General features: G+C 47.4%; 1 long non-coding RNA gene across 11 annotated transcripts in view; it reads right to left on the bottom strand.

Moving 5' to 3' along the window:
* Window positions 1–25,831, bottom strand: part of LOC141425867 (uncharacterized) — a 99,836-nt gene that overhangs the window by 54,940 nt on the left and 19,065 nt on the right. For 6 of the 11 annotated variants that reach the window (XR_012451047.1, XR_012451046.1, XR_012451044.1 and 3 more), the window contains one exon: window positions 25,088–25,208. The exons of 2 other annotated variants lie outside the window; for them this stretch is intronic. This is a non-coding gene — a long non-coding RNA (uncharacterized lncRNA). Of the gene's footprint in view, window positions 1–25,087; window positions 25,244–25,831 lie in introns of all 11 variants that reach the window. 3 more of the 11 variants (XR_012451045.1, XR_012451050.1, XR_012451051.1) reach the window with 2 other exon arrangements.

Raw genomic sequence — 25,831 nt, 5'->3', positions numbered from 1 at the left:
ACGTGGACTTGGCAGGTCCAGCAGGAATGGCGCATGTGTGTCCCATGGTCAGCGAGGGCAGAGGGTAGGGGTTGGAGAGTGCACTTCCAGGATCGCTTGCTCACTGGGCTGGCGGGTCTGTGCTGGTGGTGACAGTGGGTGCTGTCGGCAGAAGTTCCTCTTCACTGTACCTGCTCATAGCATGGTGGCTTGGGCGAAAGCACCATTTCAAGATTGTGAAAGTAGATGCGACCAGCCTTCAAGGGCTGTGCCCAAAATGGGTACAGCATCACGCTGGCCTCCTCTAGTGCCTGCCTGGGTCACGGGGAGGGGTGTGGCTGCAGCCCTGCCCAGGACTCTAGAGGGATGGGCAGTCACGTGTAACCCCGTGTGCCAGTCTCTGTGGAGTCTTCTTTTCTGCCATGCCCTGGGTTTGTAAAACACTTCTCACTGGAAACAAGAGTGACTGTCCTCACAACCCCACTTCCTCCACCCTCCATACCTTCTCTTCCTTCTTAAGATCAAGTTCCCAACATGGCTAGGACAGGAACCTACCACTTCACCCAAATCACCAAACCTAAAACAACCTCTCTGATGACCTATGGCCAGATTCCCAGCTGACTGTTGCAGCATGTTTGCAAATCCTATATTCTCGAATCTCTCTTTTGGTGGGGAAGGGATGAACTTTGAGATATTTTAAAAATGGTTCTCAATCATTCTTCCCAAGGCATGTCTGAGAAAGCACACTTCAGATAAATATGTATCAAGCGTGAAGCGTTTAAAGGTGGTTGGATCCATTTTGCATCCTTATACATGTCTTTTTAAATTAATTTTGAATTCTTAAAGGGCTTCTAAGTCATTAATTACAATTAACTCCTCCAATTGTCATGCCCTGCGCATTCTTGATCCAATCCCTGGTGTGCAATCAATCTGCATAATGGATTCCAGCAAGCCACCAGCTCCTGGTGGTAAACAGTCCAGTAATCCCTGGAGCCCCAGCCCACCAGCAGGAGCTGCTGCTGGACTGGAGTTTTTGTCCGAGAATTTGCCCTTAGCCATGCATGCTGCTCACAGAGAGTCACTTATCCACCCAGCAGGATGCTGAGATACAGGAAGGACACCATGTCCAAGTGCAAGGGCTGATAGAGAGAGGCAGAGGCCCTGGTAGAGTCAGAATAATAGAGTGAATGCCCAAAAAACACAAAATTAAAATTCTCACAAACTAATGTTAGCAAATTACTCACTAAGCAAATTGATCTTCACACTTTGGGCAGGTTCACCAAGATGGGAATGTGAGACCCAGACGTGGGCAGGGTGGACACTGTGTGTGCAGCTGGTTCCTTTGCTGCTCCAGGGTGGGAGTCTCTCCCCAGGGCCCACAGTTAGAGACGATGCCGGCCAGCTTTGAAGTCAGCAGCCCCAAGTCCACAGAGCCCCACCAATCCCTCAGGAGTCCCTCTGGAGCCCTAGGGAGCAAGAAGCACCCTCAAGAGGGTTGTTGTCAGAACCGAAGGAGGTGATGCTCGGCTCAGAGAGGCTGAGCCCTGACCCTGAGTGCTGGAAGGTAGGAACACATGCCCGGTGGTACTTTATTTGCTGAGATGGATTATAAACCCATCTACACACAGTAGATGGGAGCTTCGTCATCTGCCTCCTTAACACATTTCCAAAGACGAAGCAGCAACCGTGTCTGTGCTTATGCCAGCCGCCCTAGGAACAGGCGCGGGGGTTGCAACCCTCCTTTTTCTTTAACGACTACATTTTACATTCCTATAATTTCCCTTTGGATCTTTTTTTAACTACCTGTTCAACTGCTTGCTAACGCCCAGCTTTCCCGAGTATTCCTTTGACTCGTGCAGCTTAAACACACGCATTGAATGCCTCCTGCAACTCCGTCAGGGCAGCTCTGGAATGCCAGTTCCCTGTATGCCAGGTTGTCCATGCCATTCACTCACTGCGGCGACCCTGACATTTGTGTCCTGTGGGGGTCCTGGGCACACTCAGAGGCAGAGTCCTCCAAATGTCACCAGGGGTTGACATTTGTATACGAGGGAGCCAAGAGGCTTTGACTTCTCACTTCACGGTTTGTTTGATACAAATATGGACACTGTACATCATGGAGTTGGCATTCCAAAACCAGAAGCCGACTGCAGAAAGCAGGGACCCAGTGGTTGTCCCAGTCACTGAAGTGACAGCCTTGGTCTGACCCAAAACTTGTGAAGAGAGCTCAGTTTTGGCTATCCCCATCCCTGGGGCCTGGGGTCTCACTTCTGCCCTGTATCTCCCTTTGACTTGTATCTGAGAACCCATTCCTAACACAAGTTTTGAGCCCCAATACTTCTGAGATCTGAAGCTTTCCCTTGATTTCAACTTATATGATGGATTTGCACTTTCTGCTACGTTTTGCTCATTACTCCTGCATGTTTGAAACAAGGGTAGGTGTCCTGTATCAATTCACTCCGCCCTATTGACTATAAGTCATAAAATATATCCAGCACACACAGGCTGGTAACAGTAGTGACAGAATCACCAGTGCCCTGTTACAGTCATGCGCCACTCTCCTGCTTACAAGCTCCTTTACGTGGTATTTTGCGTATAGTTTGAACCTCACAACCATCCTATGGGCTAGATATTCGTATCCCAATTTTATAGGTGAGAAATTGAGGTTCATAGAGTAGAATCAGAACTCAGAATTAGCATCTGCCTACTTTTCAAAAAGGAAAGGCTAGAATTGGCTCTGTCCCATCCAGAACCATAGACAAGCTTCTGTAACTCAGGACTTCCAGGAAGACCAGCAATGGGGAGGCCAAGCACAAGTGCAGGGTGGAGTTGAAGAAAGGAGGCAGTCAGCTGAGCGTGGACGAGAGAAATGCAATTCTACCACCTCTTTCATTTGCCCATTCTGTTAAATAGTCTTTTGGGGAAATCTGAGTCATGGAATCTGAGTGAAAGCCTGCCAAGAAAAATCTGAGGCCATTACACACCAGACTGTAGATCTAACAATTTAAAGATGGTTTGGGCCAGTCCTCACCTAAGTAAAGAATGTGGACGGGAAAGGGTGAGAGAGCAGCATTTGAAGGATGAGGTTCATTGCAATAGAGTTCAGTATGGGGCTGCAGCAATGCCAGAAATGTCCCAGGTCCCATGCTGCATAGACATGTCTCCACTGACAGCCTCAGGCCACTTGAGGGACAGAAGCATAGGGTAGAGAGGGCCTTAGCAGCAGTCCATTCCCCCAGCAAGGGACACCTCACCCTCCATCACTATAGCAACAAAGACAGCAGCCTGATGGAGAAAGGCTGTGATGGGCAGGGAAGAGGCCAGCCCCAGTGGATCCTGTGCAACCGAGGACGGGGAGAGAGGGCTGAGATCTGCTCACTTACCAAGCTATGGGAGAAAGCAGCAAAGCCCAGCCACAGGCCAGGATGGGCAGAGGCATCCAGAGCCCTCGCATGATGCTCTGAAGGGCCACACTCCGGGTCACCCGTGGCCCAGGGACTCACTGATGACTGGTGACTCAGAGCAAGCTGTGTTCAAGGCCACCCCAGAATCTCCCAGAACCGAGAGACCTGGAGACTGTCTCTTTTCCATTGTGAACTACAGGACATGGTTCAGTGGCATGCCTAGCTGGCTTTGGCAGGGAGGGACGCTGCTCCTGTTGAGCCGTGCTCAGCAAGGGCTCCACAGATGACACATGCACTCTCTGCACGCTCGTCCCATGTGTCCCTCATTCCTGTCCCATGCAACTGGACCCTCTCATAAAGCAACCCAGCTGGGCTCTGCCTCAGGGGTTTCTGTAGGGTCTGCTGAGGCACAGTCTTCTGCAGGTATAAGGGACAGCTAGCCTGCTGTCAGCAGGCACTGTGTCCCACCCCTGTCACACCACACGGAGCATAGGCCTTGCTTGGTGTGCCAGGCGGAATTAGGAGAACCCACACTGGCAGGGAGTCAAGTGGGATTGTCCCAGGCAGAGCAAGGCATGGGAAATGAGGAGCAGGAAGGGTCCACTGTCCCGAGGACAGGTTGAGAGGCCTTATACCCTGAGGTAGCCAGTACAGCAATCTCCACTTCACAAAGGAGTGTCACCAACGTTGGCGTCTCCACCAAGGGTCACAGCAAGTGAGAGGCCCTGGGGCTGCAGCTTGGGTTCTGCCTGACTTCCTGTCGATGTGCCTGTCTGCCCTTCTGTCCAGCAGCCTTGTTGTTCAGCTGTGGTTTGAACCCAGATACCCTGCCTGGTATCTCCCATGCTGTAGCTGGTCTCCCAAGTGCATGTCTGAACCTAACCTGGAGAGAAGGCAGAGAAGGGATGGGGGTGGGCACTGGAGGCGTGGTGGTGGGCAGCAGGCAACCTGGGATCCAAGGGTGAGACCATTCCTCAAAAGAGAGCCAAGAAAGCAGAGCACGATGTGTTGGTAATGCTGTGAGGAGGCAGCAAGGACAGGCTCGCCGTGGGCACAGAGCATCGCAGGAAATTAGCAGTGGTTAGCAATGCCTCCCGCAGGGCTTTACAGCACAAGGAGGGGCTCCAGGGCGGCCAAAACCTTCAGCAACCAGAGCTCCTCAGGTCAAGTGGATCCTTGTGGAGAGCGGATAATGAAAAGCCTATGAGAACTTGATGTAAGCAAGGCGAGATGCAGCTTAATTGCTTTCATCTGTAGGCCGAGATAGGCACAGCCCTGGCCACACACAGAAAAAGCAAAACAGCTGCGTGTCCTAAGTTTGTGTTCAGAGAACGCAGGTTTCTCCTGTTACAGTGTCACGCCCCTCCTGAGAGCCTCTGCTCCACCCTGTCTGCCGCTGTTTATAAAAGGCCCTGAAGGAGGAAGGGGGGATTTTGCTTGTTGCCTTTGGCTTTTGCTTTAGAGGTTTTTTGGGCTTTGGCTTTTTGGTGTGGGAAGCTTTTTGGAAGGGAAAAGAATTACTAAAGGTAAAAGAATGTTAAAGAGAGGTTGATAGAAAGTCTGCACCGAGAACTTTAACATAGGTCTTAGGAAAGCAAAGCCAAAGAAAGAACTTTAACATAGGCTTTGGAAGCTAAAGAAAAGCCAAAGAGAACATGGGACAGTGCAAGATAGAGGAGGAGACTTTGCAAGTCTGAGCACTGAGGCTTTAAGAATGACACCTAAAAAACTAGATAGCATTTGTTGCCCTCAATGCAGAGAGACTAATGCAGATACTTTAAAGCAACTGAGGCCAATAGGAGAAGGGGACCATGAACTAGAGAAAAGGTTAGTTTGAGAAGAATTAATTTAGAAGGTAACACACATGCACAGGAAATCAATGGGAGTCAACTCCCTGTATAGCTATCCTTATCTCAACTAGCAAAAACCCTTGGTCCTTCCTATTATTGCTTATATTCTCTCTTCAAAATTAGAGATAAGGGCAAAATAGTTTCTGCCTGGTAGCGAGGGGGTGGGGGGGAGAGGGAGGGGGCGGAGTGGGTGGTGAGGGAGGGGGTGGGGGCAGGGGGGAGAAATAACCCAAGCATTGTATGCACATATGAATAAAAGGAAAAAAAAAGAAGAAAGCTAAAGAGAGAATGCTAAAGAAAAGCTGCAAGCCTGGGGGCAAAAGACTTCAAGAGCTATTAGGCTAAAGATAAGCTAGGAGAAAACATGGGACAGTGGAGGTTTTAAGGAAGACTTTAAAAGCAAGGCTTTAAAGAGCTGCAGGGAGTTAAGACCTTAAAGAATAAAGATAGAGAAAAGAAGCAATGAGGGTTGGGCGTCTCTACCCGAGTGCCCAACACACCTGACCCCACTTTCTGTCTGTCTTCTATCCTATGTCTGTCCTGAATCTCTAGTCACCCCCAACTAAGCCTAGTTAGGTTCAGTAATAACCAGGAGCAAGAGAGAAAGCCTGCTCTAACAAGGGAAGGAGCGAGAAAACAGCACCCCCTCCAGATCCTCACTGCTGGGACCTGCAGCCAACAACTCCAGAAGAAACACAACCTTCTCAGCCAAAATCATAGGAGCTGAAAGACACCAATAACTCAACAGGCTGACATGTCACCTGCAAGCACAGAAGTAATGGAGCCCCAGGAGGGCAGGGACAGGAGCACATCCCCCACACACCTGCAGAGTTTGCAGATCCTGCCAAGCTGAAAGGCAACGCCTCCGCCGATCCCCTGTAGTGCCTGGGGGTAGGGGGTTGTCAAGAACCCTGCATCCAGGTCAGAGGAGGAAGGGCTCACTCAGAGGAGCAGCAGGACAGGCAGAACCAGGACTGGGATGGTCCAGAAAGGGGTGGCATCCTCAGAGCTCATGAGCTGGAGCCCAGGGCTGTGGACATGGCCTGAGGCTGTGTTGTGCTGCCTGTGAGCTGAGAATGGGCCTTACAGGGTTGGAACAAGATGGGAAAGGAGGGAAGAGGACAAAGGGAAAAAGGAAGTGAAGGAAAAGGGAAAGCGGAAGAGAAAGAGGCCATATGTGACTGCAGGTGTTCTGTCCCCAAGCCATGGGGAATCAGAAGAGCAAAACAGGGAGAGCAAGTGTCAAAGTCAGCAGTGAAGGGTGAAGAGCAGAGCCTGGGTGGTGATGAATGGTGCCCAGCCAAGCCTGCAAGCTGCAGCGAGGACTGCCACACCCCTTCTGGGCATGGGCTTGGAGATCTCTCCTTCATCATGCTGGGGCCTGGCTGAGTCCCCAACAGAGCATCCTGTGGCAGAAAAGACCCAAATCCACCCACGGGGGTGTCCGTGAGCCATGTGCCTCTGCCAAGCACCTGAAATGTGGCTAGTGCTCCCAAAAACTGACTTTTCAATTCACTTAATTAATTTTAGCTCAGCTGACTGTGGGTGGCAGAAGCTCCTTGGAGTACGGCTCCTGGCAGGCTGCCTGGACTACCATTTGGGCATTTCTAAGCTGTGCGACCTCAGACACACTCTTAACCTTGCCTTGCCTCAGTTTCCTCTTCTGCAGACTCAGAAACCCTCACAGCACCTGCCTAGGGACTTGCTCTGAGGGTGAATGTGACAATTCACTGCAACGCTCAGAGTGCCTGCGGGATTCTGTGTGCCGAGGTCATTTACCTCCAAGGTCTGCCCTAGCAGAGGCAGGAGATGAATCAACAGGAAAGCCAGGTCCCTGTCCCCACTTGACCATACAGTCCCAGAGAACCAGAGCCAACCAGATGGTCATGCAAACAAATGGCAAGTTGACAGGTCTCTGGGAAGGACATGGGAGTTGTGCCTCTTGTGTCCGGGAGGCACAAGAAGGCAAAACCCTTGAGAGAGTGGCGGGTGTTAATCAAAGGAGGAGGAAAGGAAGACCGTCTGGCAGAACCAACAAGGCCTCAAAGGCCCTGTGGAAGGAGAAACTATGACCTGCACAGAAGAGGCTTGCACAGGAGTATGATGGGGATGAGGCCAGAGGTGGAGGTGCTGGCCATTCTGCAGGGTGTTGGGACCATTCATTCCTTCATTCTCAGGGCTGTGGGAAGACACTGAAGGGCTCCAGGTTCCCAGGCGCCAGGCCTCTCGCTCACATGCTGGAAGTCCCGTCTCTAGCAGAATGACACTAGGATTTCCTTTCCCCAAGCTTCAGCCTCCTGGCCTCCAAGTCTGGGAGCACACAGAACCAGAGACGGGATAACCACAGGAGCCCTGGGTCACACCTTGCCCCTCTTGTGTCCTCCAGGCTAGTGACTCAGTGTCTTACAGTCCCGGATGTCAGAAGTCTGACATGAGTCTCACAGAGCTAAGTCAAGGTACGGGCAGGGCTGGCTCCCCCGGAAGCTGGTGGGCAGGGGGTGTGGTCACTGTTCCTGCCTTTTCCAGCTTCTGCAGGCTCGTGTCTTCCTTGGCTTAGGGCCTCTTCCACTTTCAAAACTAGCAGGTAAAATCCTTCTCTTGTCCCTCCTTCCCCCCCACCCCAGCTCTGGCCCTCTGGCCACCCTCTTATGAGGCCTCTTGTGACAACACTGGATCCACGGAGTAACCCAGAACCATGTCCCACCTCAGGTCAGCTGATTGGTGACCTCGATTTATCTGCGGCCTGCATGCCTCATTTGCCACGTAACCCAATGGATCCACAAGTGGTGGGCTCAGTGCAGAGACTTCTCTGGGGGGCCACACTCTGCTAATCGCACCAACACTCACCCTTCCCAAATCAGACACTTCTCTAACAGCTTTTGAAAATGGCTCAGGAAAGCTGCTCCTGGTGGCACATGCTATAATCCCAACACACAAGAGGTGGAGGCAGGAAGATCTCAGGTTCCAGGCCAACCTGGGACACAAAGCACTACCATGTCTCAAAAAAAAAGGCCTAGGAGCAGTGTTCCAAATTTTTTCTAGACCTCTCGGTACCTGCTGCATACTCTGTGCCCAGCACCCCTCAAAGTCTTCACCCAGCCCAACACCCCTGCACCAGCAGCAGCCACAGGGTAGGGTCAGCAAAAGCAGGGAAGGTACTGCCCTGGTGCACCTGCCCTGGGGATGGAGCCAACAGTGGCCCTGTGGGAGCCATGCCAGGCTCAGTAGCTCACCAGGAGCCCCACCCTCAGCACAGCACACAACCCTCTGCTTCTTCATCTTCAAAATGGTGGTGAAAACAGCCTGCCAAGAGCTAGGGCACCCGCAGGCATGAGGCCCTAATTTCAAACTCCATTTCAGTATAGAAGGGAAAACCCCTTATTGGAAATGGAAATTCTAAGACTGAAAGATCATATTGCCAAAATAAATGAAGTAGATGAAAAATGAGCAGATTCACCATAGTTGAAGAGAGAATTTGTGAAATAGAAGATAGATCCAAACTGAGCATCCAGAATAAAGACTGGAAGCATAGCATGGTGGAAAACACGAGAATGGGAATCCCAAAAGGAGATAGGAGAGTGAATAGGTCAGAAAGAAAAATAGCGGCTGAGGAATTTTCAAAGTTGATGAAAGACACCAACCCACAGAAACAAGAAACATACAAACGCTGCTCAAATAAATAAAACTCCCCACAAAGGTGTGTCACCACAAAACTTCTGATAACCATAAACGATGTGAAAAAGGACATTTGACATTCAAAGATCAATTACACAAGTGACAGCTGACTTCTCAACAGAAACAGCAAGAATGAGAGTATGGTGAGTGAAATCTGCAAAGTCCTGAAAAGGACATGGATACCTTCCCAAGAACACTGCACCCGTGTAGACGCTCTTCAGAAATTAAGACTAAACAGACATGTTCTTATAAACAAAGTAGAGATCTCACCATCAGGAGACACACCAAAGGGGGTACCCAACATTGTCCCATAGGATGGAAAAAACAACCCTACTTGAAAAGGTAGAGGGTGCAGAAAAAGGCATAAGTAACAAAAAATGTGTGTGAGAGAGAGAGAAAGATAACAGTGCCTTATTGGACTAACATACAAGAATTAAAATACACAACACTACAGATAAATGGACCTTGTGTGTTTTTAGATCCTTAATTATTCAGAGCCAATTAGTATTTGACTTTAAAAAGTCACAAGTGCACATTGTAGCACTCAGGGCAACCACTCAAAGAATGTTAAAAATCGTCTAAACATTTCTGGTTAGTGGGGGAAGAAAAATAATAAAATATATAGTCCATAAATGGCAGTAAAGGAGAAAGAAGGCAAATGGAAGTGTGGATGAGAAGGGAGGACCTGGTAAGTTCTACCCACTGGTCAGTCCCCACATCAAGTGCAAATACAATCACCTCTCCACTTAAAGGCAGACTGACGTACTGTGATCAAAACAAGATCCAGCCCTCCTGCACTGGTGAAAGTCATCTGCAGAAAAAGAGGACGATAGTGAACACGGGTGAAAATCCAGACATGGATCTATGTCTGCCTCTACCAAAGTTTGTTTGCTCTGAATACCAGGAACTATAATGCCATTAGATGCAGTGGACTTTGGGGTAAAGAGGAACACGTTCAATGCATCAGGAAGGTTTAAAAATTTATGTGTACCTAGTAATGGAAGCTCAAAACGTATAAGATAAAAATTCATAGAACTAGAAGGAGAAATAGGCCAACACACAATCAAATGGGATATGTTGATACACATGTTAAGAGATGAGACTACAAGTAGAATGAAGGTCAGGAAAGAGCGACAAGTTGGAGAGCATGAATTAACAAAATATACAGAATAGCATTCCTGGTGAATGTGAAAAGAGCTCCATTTCAGCACACATATCCCACGCTTGCAAAACTGGCTGCCAGGCTGGGGCGTCAGTCAAGTCCCAACAAATCCTGAGGGAATGAAATCATCTAGCCGACTTCATTATGACAAGTCTAGAAAATGATAGCAAACTCTCCCTTCTGGCAGAGTGTGGGAGGAAGAGGTGACTGCCCTGGAAAAGGACAAGAAGTCAGCCAGGCTGCATGTGGCCAGAGTATCCGCATACGGCCACTGGGCCCTGCAGGTGCACACGGAGTTTCTATTCCCTGTACATTCTTCACCACTGTGTATGAAGGAGAAGGACCACCAGGGAGGGGGTCACCCCCAGTGCTGCAGGAAGGCAGCCACAGAAGCCGAGTTCAGAACACAGACTGACCTCCACACCAGAGAATCGAAACCCCCTCCAAGGCTCAAGAATAAAGTAAAAATTCACTAATTCTGGGGACAGAGAAGCAAAACCCATCTGCTGTCCCAGAGAGGGAGCAGGGTCCCTGGGCCCAGAATCCCAGGTCAACATGAAGCAAAGGTGTGGCCCACCAAGGAAGGGGGACTCACTCTTCCTCAAGACCTGTCACAAATTCAGCAGAGTGGCTGCCACAAAGGAGGCCTGTCCTGACCCAGGCACCAGCGACAATGCTCGTGACCCTATGGTGTTAGTGCCAGCATTTGTGGCCCCTTCTCAGAGCCAGGCAAGGTCCTAACACTCTGGGTAACATCTCATTCCTGCCCACACGATCCTTCAAAGCAGGACTGTAAAGATCCTGTCTTACGAACAAAGGTGCCAAGTTACCCAAGTAGTGGATGGTTAACTCCACCCAGAGGCAGGTTAAGGTAGAAAGAGAGGCTTGGGCCTCTATCTTGCCCTGCCTCAGTCTTCACAACACTCCGAGGACCCCAGAGAGCCAACACCACTCTCAAGGACACAACAAGCTGTGAGTTTGGGTCCCCCATGATCTCGTATAGAGTGTGTCATTTGACAGCCAGGAACAGAGTTGTCCAATGGTTAGTGTTTCAGACACTCAGCACCCCTCTTCCCCAAACCAGCCCCGGATGTGGCACCCAGATCAGAAGGGAGAGAAGAGTGTGGTAGTCCTGGCAAGGTGATGCCTAGAGCCTCAGGACAGACAAGAATGGCCCTGGTCACATCAGAGGAGCTGAAGCCCAGGAAGAGAGCCCACAGACCACCTCAAGCACACTGTCACTTCCCCACCAGCCCCTGCTGTCCTCAGGCCACAGAGCCCTGGATGAAAGCAATGTCCACCTCAAAGTGTAGCCAAGAAAGGGACAGGGGAACTGGATGCCCACAAAGTGGGCCGGCCTCACAGAGTCACTCTGAAACACTCCATGTGGAGGTTTGCACAGTTCAGAAGGAAGTGACATGGAATCCAGGACCAGTTTACCCAGCCCCAGGGGAAATGCAGACCAGAGGCAAACACTCAAATGTCAGAGAACTGGGGAACCAGAGCTCCTCAGAGCTCCTCATAAAATGCACTCAACAAGACATGAAACAAAAGAGAAGCCAGGATTGCAGAGACACAGTGAGTGAATGAAACAAGGAAAGAACAAGAACGTAAGCAAGTGAAAAACACACATATGAGCCAATGAACGTGTAGCACGCACGTGAATTAATGCAGGAAGAAACGAACAAACAAATGAATTAACGAATGAATGAACGGATGAAGCAACTGAGCTCTGAATCCATATTAACACAGAACTAAGACTAAGCAACCTGGGGAACCACAGTCACACTAGAATGTCAATGTCATAACTGTAACAAAATAAGAACAGTAACAGCAACAGAGCCAGGACGAGGGCAGAGAGAACGGAAGAGATGCAGAAGCTGCCACTGCTTTTTCCCGGCCCTGCATCATCCTCAGTGGCTGAACGGGGAATGTGTTTCAAAAGATGATGACTCTGTGCTTTGAGTGTTTCTGTCATTTATTTCCTTACGCTCAGATCATTCGGGAGCTACTATCTGTCGTGGTTAATAGGTGATCTGAAGTTCAGTGAGGGTTTCAATTTTACATCAGGTTCTTTTTCTCCTATTAAATTCATGTAAAGCTCTGTAATGTGTATTAAAAGCATGGTTAAATATTTCCATTCTTCTAACAGCTTCCTTATCCGTGAATCCTCCTTGGGAGATGCCACTACCTGTCTGTCACATGTTTGTGACATGTCTAAAGAGTTTTCTGGGGAGAAGGTCACTTGGGGCAGAGCAGGGATTCAAAGAGAGCAGAACACGGTTTCCCATTCAAAATGTTCTTTGACAATCTGAGTTCCTTGTTTCCCACCAAGGAGTGGAATCAAGTCCCCCTCCCTGGAAGTGGGCTGGCCTTGGCAACTCACTCTTAAGCAAGCTAACCTGGTGAAATGATTCTGCGTGGCTTCCAGGAGGGCCACGGGAAGCCTTGCAGCTTCTGTCTTGCAGCCTGGGAGCTCTCGCCCCGGCTCCTCCTTTGGGGGGCTCCCTCCCAGACCCAGCACCATGCTCACAGCTCTGCCACCTTGGAAAAGCCATGCCATCGACATCTACTGTTTCCAGTCTTAGAGTTCTCTGGCCCCCTGGGGCCCCCACAGCTGGGTGTGGCCACCTCCTGAGGATCCCAAAGCCTGACAGTCAGGCCACCTCCACCATGAAAGCCATCCTGACTGCAGCTCTGGACATCATGCAAGACCCATGACCTCAGAGTCCATGAGCGTACCGAGATGACCCCTGTCTGAAGCTGCTGTGCTCCAGACTGTTACGTAACATCAGATGAGAAAAGTCAGCAGCTAGGGATTATTTCTGAAGGACAAGGCTTTAGGTAACTTCTTGATTTTCCTTTACACACTACTTGAATCTTTCTTATAATTAGGAGTTATAGCTTTTATGACAACAACAAAGCCATTTACTTATTGCAAACAGCCTTCTGTGACATGGTGCTATACATCAAAGAGTTGATTTCACCATAAGTGAAGCCTCCCCAAACCTTCATTTGATCAGAGTGGTAAAGCGGTGTGAAATGCCATCGCCTCAGAGGAGAGTGACTCTTACAGTCAGACCCTGGTCAGTTGACACTGTAGCTGTGACAAGGACAAATTACCCAGTTTGGCAGTCCATGTGACCTGATTCTCCAGATAACTGTTTATATTCCAAGTCACTTTGTACTGTACTCAGCGGGACAATTGCTCCATGCCTGTGCCAGTTTGAGCCTAAGGCCGAATTCCCCAAACTCGGCTCGGTGGGCCCACGTGTGGCAATGCCCTCCCAGGAAGGCTGCCAACCCTCTGCATCCTGCACACTGCAGTAGCACCCAGCTTAGAAACCTCTGGGCTCCAAATAGCTCCCTTTACTAAGGCTGCTTCTTCTCCTCATCACAGAAAAGCTGCTCTGAGTCTTTTTATGTGAGTAAGACCCTTGTATCCATCTTCTGCCCCTGTAATGGGACCAATCCAAAACCAAAACAGGAAGAAAACACTAAGCAGCCTACATCTGTGAGTTCTTAGCGCAACTGAAGGTAAGTCCTATTCTGTGTGTTCACAAAGTCACAAAGATGATTGTTCACAGGCAGGAGCAAGAACACATATGCAATAATCACCAAGAGAGTTGATCGATCAATTCAAAATAGAGGAGCCAAAGGTAAATGGACTTGCTTTATGTTTTAAGGCATGGCTGCAGGCTGAAAAAAAAATGTCACCAAGACTTAGTGTCACACATTGCCTCAGAGCACCAGCTTCAAAGTTAAAAGCCCAAGGTTTACTCACAGTCCACCTCCCCCTGGCACTTGGTCTTGGGCAGGCTACTTGACCAACTGCACCACAGGACTGAATTCTAGATGGTGCCAATGATCGGATGAGAAAACCCATGAACAGCACTGAGCCCGGAGCCTGACTCACAAGCAGCACACAGCGAGTGTCAGCAACATACCAGATCCAAGTCCACACCCAGCCTGCAGTGAGCCGTGCTCCACACTGGACGAGACCGTGCTGGAGTCAGCGTGCACCAGTCACAACTCATCCCAACTTCAGCTCTCTGTGACCTCACCATGAGAGCTTCAAACAGCCACGGGGGGAGAAGTTGCACCATGGAAATTACCCAACAGCACAAATCCAGAGCTCTGTTTCACAGAGGGGCTGTGCAACTTTCGTCAGCACCCTGCTAGATGTACCCAAAGAGAAGAATAGAAGCCACTTAAAGGACGATGGCCGGAGGAGCGCACTGAGGCTGAGACCACGTGACCTACAAGAGTCATCCACTCATTGTTCAAATATGGTGGATGCTACATAGTGCAGGGGGCAAGAAGGCTACAGAGCCAGCTGGATTTGCATTGTCCCCTTCGAGAGATGGGAGGTCTGAGGCTCATAGGGAGGCTGAGATGAGAGAATTATAAATGGCAGAGGCAGGACCCAAACACAGGCTTTCTGCTCCATAGCCGCCTCCCCTGTCATCAAGGAGCTTCTCCTCTACTTGTCTAGGACCCAGAAGGCAACATCAGAGCAGAAGAGTGACCAGCACAGCGTGTGCCTGAGAGGCAGGTCTAACAGGGTGAGTCCCTTGGTTGAACTTTCACCCAAGACTCATGTTTTTCCACAGGAAGTGCAAGACCAAGTCAGAGAAATAAACACCCACAGCCCCAAGTGAACCCACTGAAAAGAGGTTTTCAAAAGAGAGAAAGCCTCCTTTGGTCCCCATTCATCTTCGCAAGCTGCAGAGCTTGATTTGCTTAGTTTTTATTTGGGAACATGTTGAAACAGCCCTCCAAATTAAGGAAATAACTTTACAAACTCAAGCTTTCTGTTTTCTTATTTTAGAAATGCTCATTGCCTCCATATGTCTCTTCTCTGCACTTACAGAAAAGCATTCTGCTCTCCCCTTTGCCAATTTTTAGTGATTTTTCTTTTCTTCTACTTACAATAAAGCAATCATTTCAAATTAATTGAGTTTTCATTAGTAGGTATTGCTGCGGTGTCCCAGGTACTGAACATTGACTTTGTTTCCAGGAGAATAAGACTGCAGGGAAAATAACACAAATTTTGCAAGTTCAAGTTTCAGCCCCCTCCTGCCTCCAGCATGTGGCAGGGGAGTGTACACACTGTAGGCTGGAAATAAATGAGAAATGACTAGCAGTGACACTTATTAGTGCCATGAATAAGGAGCCTACATTTATACAGATGTTCACAAGCTGAAGGCCATTTTGCTTGGGATTGCATTTTGTTCCAACCATGCTTCAACCAAGACCTGGTTATCTCTATTTTTGAATGGGAAAACCAAGACCTGGCAGTGTGCCATTGTTTGCCAAAGATCACGGAGTTGCCACTTGACATTGAGTCTTTCCAACCCCAAGTGCACTTGAGGTGAAGCTGTCAGGCAAGTTGTTCTTGACACCAGACGATGCAGAAGGGTCCCCTTGAGCAACCCTCACACTCACACTCCAGGACTGCATTCCTTCTCCCTCAAGCAATTATTTTCTTTTCTGTTCAAAACCAACAAGCACGATTCAAAGGCAGTCATTTTGATGTTTTCAAAATATCAAGAAGCTCTGAAAACTCAAACACGGAAGGGAAAATAATCTCAAGTGATTTAGAAAGAGGAAAATTTGCTCTGATGTCAAGGGCCACCGAGCTGTCTGCCATTTGCTCCTGTCTTGTAATGCTGCCCTGGCCACATAGTGGAGCCATGATGGGAAACGCAAAGCTGCGCGAAGGCTCCCATGATTTCCACGCAGATGTGAGTGAGAAATAAAAAGGTGTGCAGACTACCCACAGAGCCTGCAGCAGCAGGTACCTGATGAGACCAGAGGTGAGAGGGAGGGTGGCCCGGCACAGGCTCAGGTGGCCTGCACCTGTGTGAGCACCGACCTGAAAGGAGCACCCTCTTCCCTCCCATTTTGCAGCCCCACCTCCACTGTGCCCTCCGCACCACCTGGGCTCCAGGCTTTGTCAGTGTTTGTCTACTGTACCCAGAGCAGCCCAGCCTTAATGGAAGACCACCATAGGCCAAGGTCAGAGCCAGGGCCTGCACTCTCCCCAGGCCTCACCGGGTGTTGGGGATGCTGCAGGACCTTTGAAGCAATGACCATTGGCTGGGCTGAAACCTACAGAATTTATGCTCTTCAATTCCGATAATTTTATTACAATTGCCTCTGATTTATCACTAACTCAATCCCCATTGTCATTTCTAAGTAATTAGAGAAAACATTGTAATCTGTTATTACATCAGGAGCACAGCCCCAAATGAACACTGGCTCTGCCTTCAGCACACGCAGTAAAGTCAGTCAATACCCTCTCACTTCTTGAATGTGAACTGTTGAGAGATAGCAGGTCCCTGTTACTGTGCCATCCATAAATCCTCCTTCGTTGGAGAACAAGAAGTCCACAGGCATCCTGGAGTCCTTCACACACTTTGGCAGGTCCATCCTTCCTGCAGGTCCCCCTACTCATCCTTTGGGCCAGCAGGGAACCTAGGATCCCTACACAAAGCACTGACACAGTCCCTGCCTGAGATCACAAAACCTACTTCCTGCCAGACACCTTCATCAGATATTCCATTTCTATAAACACATCCTATGTCCAGGAGAATACCTGGACACCACGGGGGATGCCAGGGTGTTGGGTATAGCTCAGTGTGTTTAGTACAAGGCCCTGGGGTCCGTCCCCAGCACTGAAAAGGAAAAGAAAGAAGGAAGGGAGGGAGGGAGGGAAAGGGAAGGAAAGGGAAGGGAAAGAAAAGGAAGAAAGGACAGGAGAAAAGACACAAGAAAAGATGAAGAGTATCAGAAGTAAGACATGCCCCCAGCCCAGACAACACCCTAAGCCCCATCTGTAGAGCGCCACGCAGATGTCTAGGTCAAGGGACTGGCTGCAGGTGAGGCTGTGCTATGCTTCTCACTGACTGTGGGCCCTCAGACAGACAAACCTCTCACCTACTCATGCCTTTGAAAAAAACGAACTATACCAACCCATCTTCTTCTCATTGCAGCTGGCCAAGATGGTAGCCAAGTTGATGGATAGGAAACACTCACAGGTTGCAAAGTGCCATACGGTAGAAAGGACCTGGTGTTATTCCAGAAGGCAGGTGGGCATATAAACTCAAGAAATCCACTGAGGGTCAGAGGAGCGAGAGGGGATATGCACCATCCCACACACTTTCTCAGAAATGAAAGCAAAACTCACACTCATAAAGCTATTTACTATGCACAATGAATAACCAAGTATAATCCATCTCCTTGAAACAGAAAATTAAGAGAAGATGGGAGATGGGACAGTTGGAGACATATAGGTACTTGAAATTACTTATTGCATGAAAAGCTAGAAAGAGAGAAGGCTATGGAGCCCAGTGAGGAAAGCAAAGAATCATGGGAAAGATACTGTGAGGAAAGACCACATGGGCCCTGGTGTGACTAGGGACATTTGCAAAGGCGTTCTTCCAGGAAGGACAAACACAAAAGAAAAATGGGGTAAAGGGGACAGAAGCCACTCACCCCTCCCACAACACAGGAGTGTCCCAATGCTCACAAAGAAAGATGAGAAAATTAATAATTAGAACAAAAAATGACTCAAAATGAGAATAATTGGTTCCAGAATCTCAAATCATTGCACTAAGATGCTTAAAATGATAGCAGAATGAATGAGGATGTATTTTTAAAAGCACAAAAAATATAGAAAAATAAAACAGATATATAAAAATAACAGCAAATGTTTACTTAAAAAATAATTAGAAAGCTAGAGAATGAAAACTATAGTCCTTGAAATAAAATAGTGCTCAAAAGGGATTTCAAGTGAAACAGTTAAAGAGAGAGTTAGTGGACTGGAGGGCACCCTGAGGAACTTATTGCACAGGGACAAAATGGTTTGTGCAGAGGACACATGTCTGCACATACCCTTCATTTCGAGTCACATGGCGTGTGAAATTGAAGTCACGCCACTCTGTTGTCTAGATTAGAGAATCTTCATTTGCTTGTCACTTGAAAGCCCTGCTATCCAAAGACCAAAATCTGTGATTAAAATTTGAGTTCAAACTGCAAATCTGAGTGTGTTTAAATCTCAGAGGAGATTGAAATGTCAGTTTTCCTTGCTACCCTTCCTCCTGGTGGGTCCATGACCCCTTGACTCTTACAGCAAGGCTGTAGCTCGCTGGAGTCCCTGTTTTACTCAGAGATCCCACACTAGACCCCTTACCCTTGGCATCTTTCTTTTTTAGTGGTGGCGTGAAAATGATGACCCCCTCTCTCCATGAGGGTCAGTTGAGGTGTGTTACCTGCAGAGATGAACAATGGTCCAGGTGATCCTTTGTCTATCTGATAATACTGGACACATAGCAAAGAGATGCACCACAGTAGGAAGGAAGAGAAAAGCTCAAATTCTACCACAGGGAAAGACAGATGTCAATAAAGGTATGAACTAAATGGACCAGTAGACTCGTCAGCAGTGATAGGGCTCAGAAGAGATGGGAGACTGTCTTCCAAAGGCTGAGGGAAGATAATTACTAATCTACACCCATATCAACAATGACGCCAGCAAAAGAGAAAGTGAAATTCACCAGCAAAGATGTTCCCTCCAAGAGCCACAACAGGATCCTTTCAAGAAGAAAAGTACATCTAGAAGCAGCTTGTGGCATTCCAGAATGCTCCAGAGTAAGCATAGATGGCAATGATGTATAGACTGATGAATTTCATCGCATGGTCACTGTGAAACAATGGCAGCAGCCCTGGAGAGTTTAAAAGGCAGAGAAGAATGTCAGATGTCGGTAACAGAAGGGGCGATGGCAGAGTGGTCTATGTGTGATAAAGTCTGCTGAAGTCCAGGTCGCATTGGGGAGAAACAGGAGTGATCCGTCAATTGTGAGTCTTCCTCCACCATGCTTCTGTGGGGCAGCTCGTGGAGCTTAATTACCTCTCATTGTACTCCTTTCAGCTGTGCTTTGTGGGGACACATGTATATCTATGCCCCCAAAACTCGACCCAGCATTTTAAACAAAACAACACCCAGAAGGTTTCAAATGCAATTGGCAGAATGCCAGCATCACACACGTGAACATTCTGAAAAGCCCACCCAGGTCAAGGGTAGGGATGTATATCTGGATGCTGCTGGTCCCGTGGGAGGCCTCACTCCACGAAGGCTGTGCCGATGCAGTGCTAAATAGGACCCTCAAATGCTACTGCCATGTGACGGGAGCCTTCAAAGGAAAGAGCAAAGCAACACCAAGACCCTTTATCAAGAAATCTATGACAGTGAGCATCAAGACAAGAAGAAAGACGGCAGCTTACAAGTGTTTCCAAGAGTGTTGTCAAGCCCTGCTCAGAGCAGTCACTGAAGGGTGGAGAGCCCCTCGGGTCTTCTGAGTCTTGCATCTTGCCTCAAACGTCCTTCTGTCACAGTCCTCTGCCCATCCACTTCCATCCAGGACACATAGGAACTGCCTCCCCCTCCCCCCACTCCTCTCAGCTGATTCTGGACTTTAGGTGTCCACCTCTCTAGAAGAGCAATAGTTCATTACAAGAATCTGCCCTGAAGTCCATTAGAGATTTTAGCCTGGGTCTTCCTTTCAACTTCTACAAGTGACCATAGACCAGGACTCAAGCAGCAAGCACTTCCCACCATCCTGGAGTCAGAAAATCCGAGAACAAGATGTCAGTGTGGTGGGGGCTAGGGACATCAGTCAGTGACTCTCTGTGTACTCACTTAGCAGGAAAGAGGACTGGTCTCGCTGGTCTCTTCTTACAGCAAGATTAATCCCATTCACAAGGGTCCTACCTCATGACCTGTCACCTCTCAAAGACCCCACTTCCAAATACCATCACATTGGATTAGGGTTTCCCATATGAGTCTTGGGGGTCACCAACAGTCCATGAGACTCTGAATTTTCCCGAGAAGTGTGTTTATTTCTGTGTCACGCCAGGCTGTGTGGCAATCATAACAACGCTGCAGCTGAGCACGTAGACTGGAAGTACTGCTGCCTACAAAGCATGGTTGTTACCACCGTAAGTGTGGTGACCTTGGACTGACACGCAAACATTTCATGTCCTAATACGCTCGGGTTTACTTTTTTGTGACTTTTTCTGTGTTTTAGACACATTCTAGGAAACTGGATAAGGGATTTAGAACAATGTGGAATGCTTTGTAAATACTTCCCTTCTCCAGTAACAGCAGATAGGCTCCTGGTAACCCATTGATCTAGAACTTCTGATTTTCAGGAGTTTATGATGGCTGACAGGAAGAAAGAGATTTCTATGCTGCCATACTCAGACTTCACTAGAAAAATGTACAATTGAATATTGCAAGTTTAAGATGGAAAGAAAAAACATTACACCATTGTAATTACAGGGCTGGAGTGTGGCCCACACAGTAGGGAACCTGCCTAGCAAGTGCAAGTCCCTAAGTTCAAACCCCAGGACTGCCAAAGAATCCCCCCAAATAAAAACCCATCACTATCAATAATATATTGTAAAATATAACCTCCAAACCAACAATGCAAATAAGAAATTTAGGAAGTACTGTTAACCCAGTGGAAGTCAAGAAGAAGAAAGAAATGAAAGGCATGACAAAACGCACAGAATACACCAGACATGATCTGAGCGTGTAACTCACCCCCAAAGACAAAGAGCAACTGGTCCAGAAGATACAAGGTTGGAGTTAAAATTTAAGTAATTCCTGATTATAAGAAACATGTGAAGACAACTCACACAGAAAAATTACAAGAGATGGGAATATATCTGTATGCGTGTGTACATATGCATACGTATACATATAGAGACACACATAAATGAAAATGCTACATAGAAGAAAATAACCCAGCAAGATGCAGAGAGAATATAATTACCAGCAAAAATCTTTAGTGAGGATTCAAAATGAACATCAGGTAATAAAAAGAAGAAACCAAAAATAATAAAAGCCATAAACTGAGAGAACTTTTCAGATCCACAATTATTATGAGTTTAAAAAAACCTATAAGAAACGAATGCATCTGACAAACACAAGTTAATAAGTGTTTGAATTTTATATGGAAAAGACAAAGAAACTAGAATATCCAAATCAATTGTGGGGAGGGAGAAAGGAACATGGTAACATTGCACTGATTTCGAGACACAGTCTTCAGGATGATGTGTTGTGGGCAAACAGACTTGTGGGTCAGTGGAAGAGGACAGAGTCCAGAAACGGATCAGGTGAACATGGGGAATTGATTTTTGACAATGAGACAAAGATAAATCAGTCTTTTCAACAACTAGACACCCATAAGCCAGAGAACAGAGAGACAACAGACAAAGAGACAGAGGGGAGACCTTGACTCAAACCTTGTACCTTTCTCAAAGAGTAACTTAAAAAATGGACCAGAGACCTAAGCTTAAAATATAATTATTATGTCACAATGAACACCCCCCCCCACAACAAATATATCTTAATAAAAGTGGGGAAAAAAACTGTAGTTATCAAATTTCTGGAAGACTCAGAGGAGAAATATCTGTGTGACCTTGAGTTAGGGATGAGCTGTTACATATACCAACAAGAGCACAACTCATAAAGCAGAAACACATGGGAACTCATAAAAACGGAGTTTTTGTTCTGTGCAGCGCACATTTAGGAGAATGAGAACTTGGCAAGAATGTTAGTAATTCACACATCTCACAAAAGACTCAGTCCTACCAGAGCTCAGTGATTAGAAAACAGTGCCCAGGGAAAATCAGCCAAGTATCAGTGCAGACATTTCACTGAGGAGGACGTGGAGAACCAACGCCAGGGAAAGGCGCTGCACAGCCCTGGCCATCAGGGAGCTGCAGACACCTCGTTAGAGCTGCTAAAAGTGGACAAAACCAAAACCACTCTACAAGAACCTGGCAGAACCATGGCGGCAGCACACACACAAGCACCTTGGCCTCCCACGCCTTGCTGGTGACATGGAAGGGCCCGGCCACTGGAGCTTGGCAAGTTCTTTCTTAAAACTTTTATTAGCATATAATAGTTGTGTAGTGTGCTATTTGCATTTGTGCTTAATGTATCTTAGTTGGATTTACCCCTCCATCACGCTCCCTCTCCCCTGCTCTCACCTTCCTAGAACATTTCAACAGGTTTCATCTTCTATTTTCACATACGGATACAAAAAAGTCTACCATATTCCCCCCAGTCCCCCTTTTCTCATCCACCACCACCTCTCACGGACACTCATCCCTGAAAAAAGACCTATTTTTTTCTCCTGATCTTCCGTTTTTTAAGTGTATATTGATAGTTCAAGGGAGGTTCGCCTTGGTACTTCGGGCCTGGATACATTGTACTTTAATCAAATCAGCCCCCTCCCCCGTTCCTCTTCCCCCATGCTCCCCAAATACTCAACAGCTCACAGTTCAGTGCATTATAGTATATTCACATATAGCCGAGTTCTTTCAATATTTTTCATTCTCTAGCATTTTCTTTATCTCTCCCACCTCCCATAGCCCCTCAGACTCACCAAACAACTTTGTTATCTCTCCCACTGTGTGTGTGTGTGTGTGTGTGTGTGTGTGATCATATATGTGTCTATATATACATTTAACTTACAGATTTAGCTTATAGGCCTAGCTTCCACATAGGAGAGAGAACATGTGACCTTTGCCTTTCTGAGCCTGGCTCACTTCTTAGCGTGAGGTTCTCCAGTTCCATCCATGTGCCTGCAGACAACGTAATTTCATTCCTCATTGGCCAGTTCTTATAAAGCTCGTGTCCCGTAACAACAGCCACTCTGTACAGTCACACAAAAGCCTGAACGTGAGCGCAGCAGCCTCTGCGAACACTCGAATGTGCTGGGGGGAAGAAGCAGCGAAGGCAGCTTCTCCAACGGAGAAATCCAGTCGGCAAAGCCATGACCCAGCGGGGGTGGAAGAGCGCTCAGCAATGAAAAGTGCCAAGCTTCAGGTTGGCCACGTGGGCGGCTCTCAAACATGGTGCTCAGTGAAGGACGCCTGGCTGGAGTGGCTGCACACAGTTCCAGTCCACTTTCCTGACACCCCGTCCACACAAGACTGTGGTCCCAGAGCGGGTGGGAAGAGGAGCTGACCACAGAGCAATGGACAGGGGTGTTCTGGGGACATGGTACCCGCTCTCTAGCTTTGTGTCTCAGAGACGCTGTCAAAACTCACTTCTATATAGCCAAAAGCAGATTTTACTGTGTGTATCTCAAAAATAAATTTTTAAGGAGAAGGAAATACACCCAACTTAGAAATGCAAACTGGACAAGTCAGTGGAAGAAAATAAAATTATAATCCAACACCAGAAGATAGGGAAGCAAGACACAAAGAGTCACGTATGACTACAGGCAGCCTTTGCAGATCATTACCAAGTAAGGTTTTCACGGGAGTGCTGCGACAGCTCTGCCTAAGAAAGTCTGTTATTGTAATACACAAAAGTAACAGAATATAAAAGAACACACATAATCGCCAAAATAGGTACAAAAATGCCACCTGATAAAACTCAATACCCATTCAGGATAAAAATGCTCCACAAATAATACAAAGCTGTTTGGACAGGTCCATGCTGTGACCCACAGCAGCCCACACAAGCCGTTTCATGTTTCATTGAAATCAGTGACCGGACAGGGATGCAGCTCCCCAGTGAGGTAAACACCCAGGGAAGGAAGAGACAGGCGTCTTTTTCATTTTTGAACCACATAACATATATAGTTTATAGTAGATGACACATAGATAGATAGAGATAAGATAGACAGACAGACAGACCGACCAACCCGCCCTATGGAGATTTAATTCACTCAGTATACAATTCTCTTTGGCAAAGTGAACAATTCAATAGCTTGTAGTATATTCAGAGCTGTGTAACCATCACCACTATCAATTTTAGAATTCATCATCATGATGACTGGGAACCCAGCACCCACTTGTAGTCACTCCCCTCTCACCTCACTGCCCCACACCCTCAGCCTGTGGCAGCACTAATGCACTTTCTGTCTGTACTGTCTTCTACTCTGAACGTCCATGTCAGTGTAATCATAAGATATTTGGCCCTTTGTGTCTAGCCTTTTTTTAACTTAGCAGCATGTTTCAAGATCTATGCACGTTGTAGACTGTGTCAGTACTTTATTCCTTATTGTCAAATATTTCTCGGTGCTCGTGTACCACGTTTTGTCTGTCCATTCATCAGCTGGTGGGCACTGCAGTCGTCACCACATGTTGTTACACCATGTACAGCTGTATGGCTTGGGAACAGTTCTGCTGCTCTTGGGCCATTTTTGAGCAGACCAACAAATCAGAGGTGGCTCTGCGTTTGTGCAGGGAGGCACCTCTGGGTGTTTGAAGAAGCCACTCCACCTGAAATCCTACTGGAGTCCTCATTTCCCCACATTCTGCCACCACCCACAGCTAGCTTCCTTACTTCTCCATCCTACTGGGTTTGAAGGGTGACACATTGTGACTTTGAGTTGCATCTCTCTTGTGACATTTGACAGCAAACATCTTTTTTTTAATCAGTTAATGGCCATATGTTTATCTACTTGAAAAAATGTTTATTAAATTTTTTTGCCCATTTTCTCTTGCATTCAACTGGTGATTGTATTTCTGACATTTTCTGGAGAAAAGCCAGCTCCAAAGAATGGCTGTGCCTAAGCCCAGTGCCAGGGTGAATAGACACATGGAGCCTGTTGGACCAGGTGACTTTTGGGTCCCTAGCCTGCCCATCCACTTTTCACTTGCACTAACTGATCCTCAAATTCACCACCACGTTTTCGGTCACTTGAGGCAGTTCTGCCTTTTTAAGGTCTGTCCTTATTCTGTGTCAGACCATGTTAAGTTGCAGGCAACAGAATTCACTTTAAGCAGACTGGGATGTGCTACACGCTATTGGTTAGCTTACAAAATTTCTAAGAAGGGACAAAGCTGGGATGCTATTTAGACAGAAGCCAAGAAAACCAGTAAGTACACTATGAAATGGTTCCCGTGGAAACCCACCGACTACGGGGCCCGGAACACCAGGGGATTTGCTGCAGGTAGTTGAGGAAGAGAGAAAACACTATCGCACTCACCTCGGTAGTCTGTAGGGTCTCACGGTACACACTCGTGCCTTCTGCAAGAGTGTCCTGCTCATGGAAGTTGGCTTCGTTTATGTTCAGGTAGCAGGGGCTTCTGGGAAATCATATTCGGACTCTAGCTGGGACAGAAAGTCATAATGTGGAGAAGTCCTGTAATGGGCAGCAAGAAATACCAGATTTCTCTATAGACATTGAAGGGGGCCAGATGAGTAAAGGGTGGGTCAGGAAGAACAACAGCAGACATGAATTTTTTCAAGTGAATTTATGAAATTAAATGTCAAATTTCCAAAGGTGGGCTGTGTATGTAAGTGTGTATGTGTGTGTGAGAGAGAGACAGAGACAGAGGCAGAGAGAGGTAGGGGTGGGGAAAGAAATTTGTATAAAAGGACAAAAAACAATTTTGAATCAAGTTGAGTTTTTGGCCAAACAGATGTTGTATGTAATGATCATCAAAACTGGAACGAAACAAAGCAACCCTCTCCAGCCCCAGAAGACATCCTAAACAGTGAAAAATACATCCACTGTAGTACAAAAGACCCATCTTAATGGGACCATTTGTCTCTTCTTGTTGAGCTGTAGAGTTCTTTATATGTTCTAGAAAAAAGTCCCTACCACATTCGATTACAAAGCATTTTCCTTCGTTCTCTTGGTCGTCTCTTCACTTCTTTGATGGTGGTCTTCACAATACAAAAGGTTTTAGCTGGGTGAGGCTCAGTTAATCTGTTTTCCTTTTGTCTC

Source organism: Castor canadensis, chromosome 8 (assembly GCF_047511655.1).
Source record: "Castor canadensis chromosome 8, mCasCan1.hap1v2, whole genome shotgun sequence".
Classification (NCBI taxonomy): domain Eukaryota; kingdom Metazoa; phylum Chordata; class Mammalia; order Rodentia; family Castoridae; genus Castor; species Castor canadensis.
This window is presented reverse-complemented; position numbering and strand designations above follow the sequence as displayed.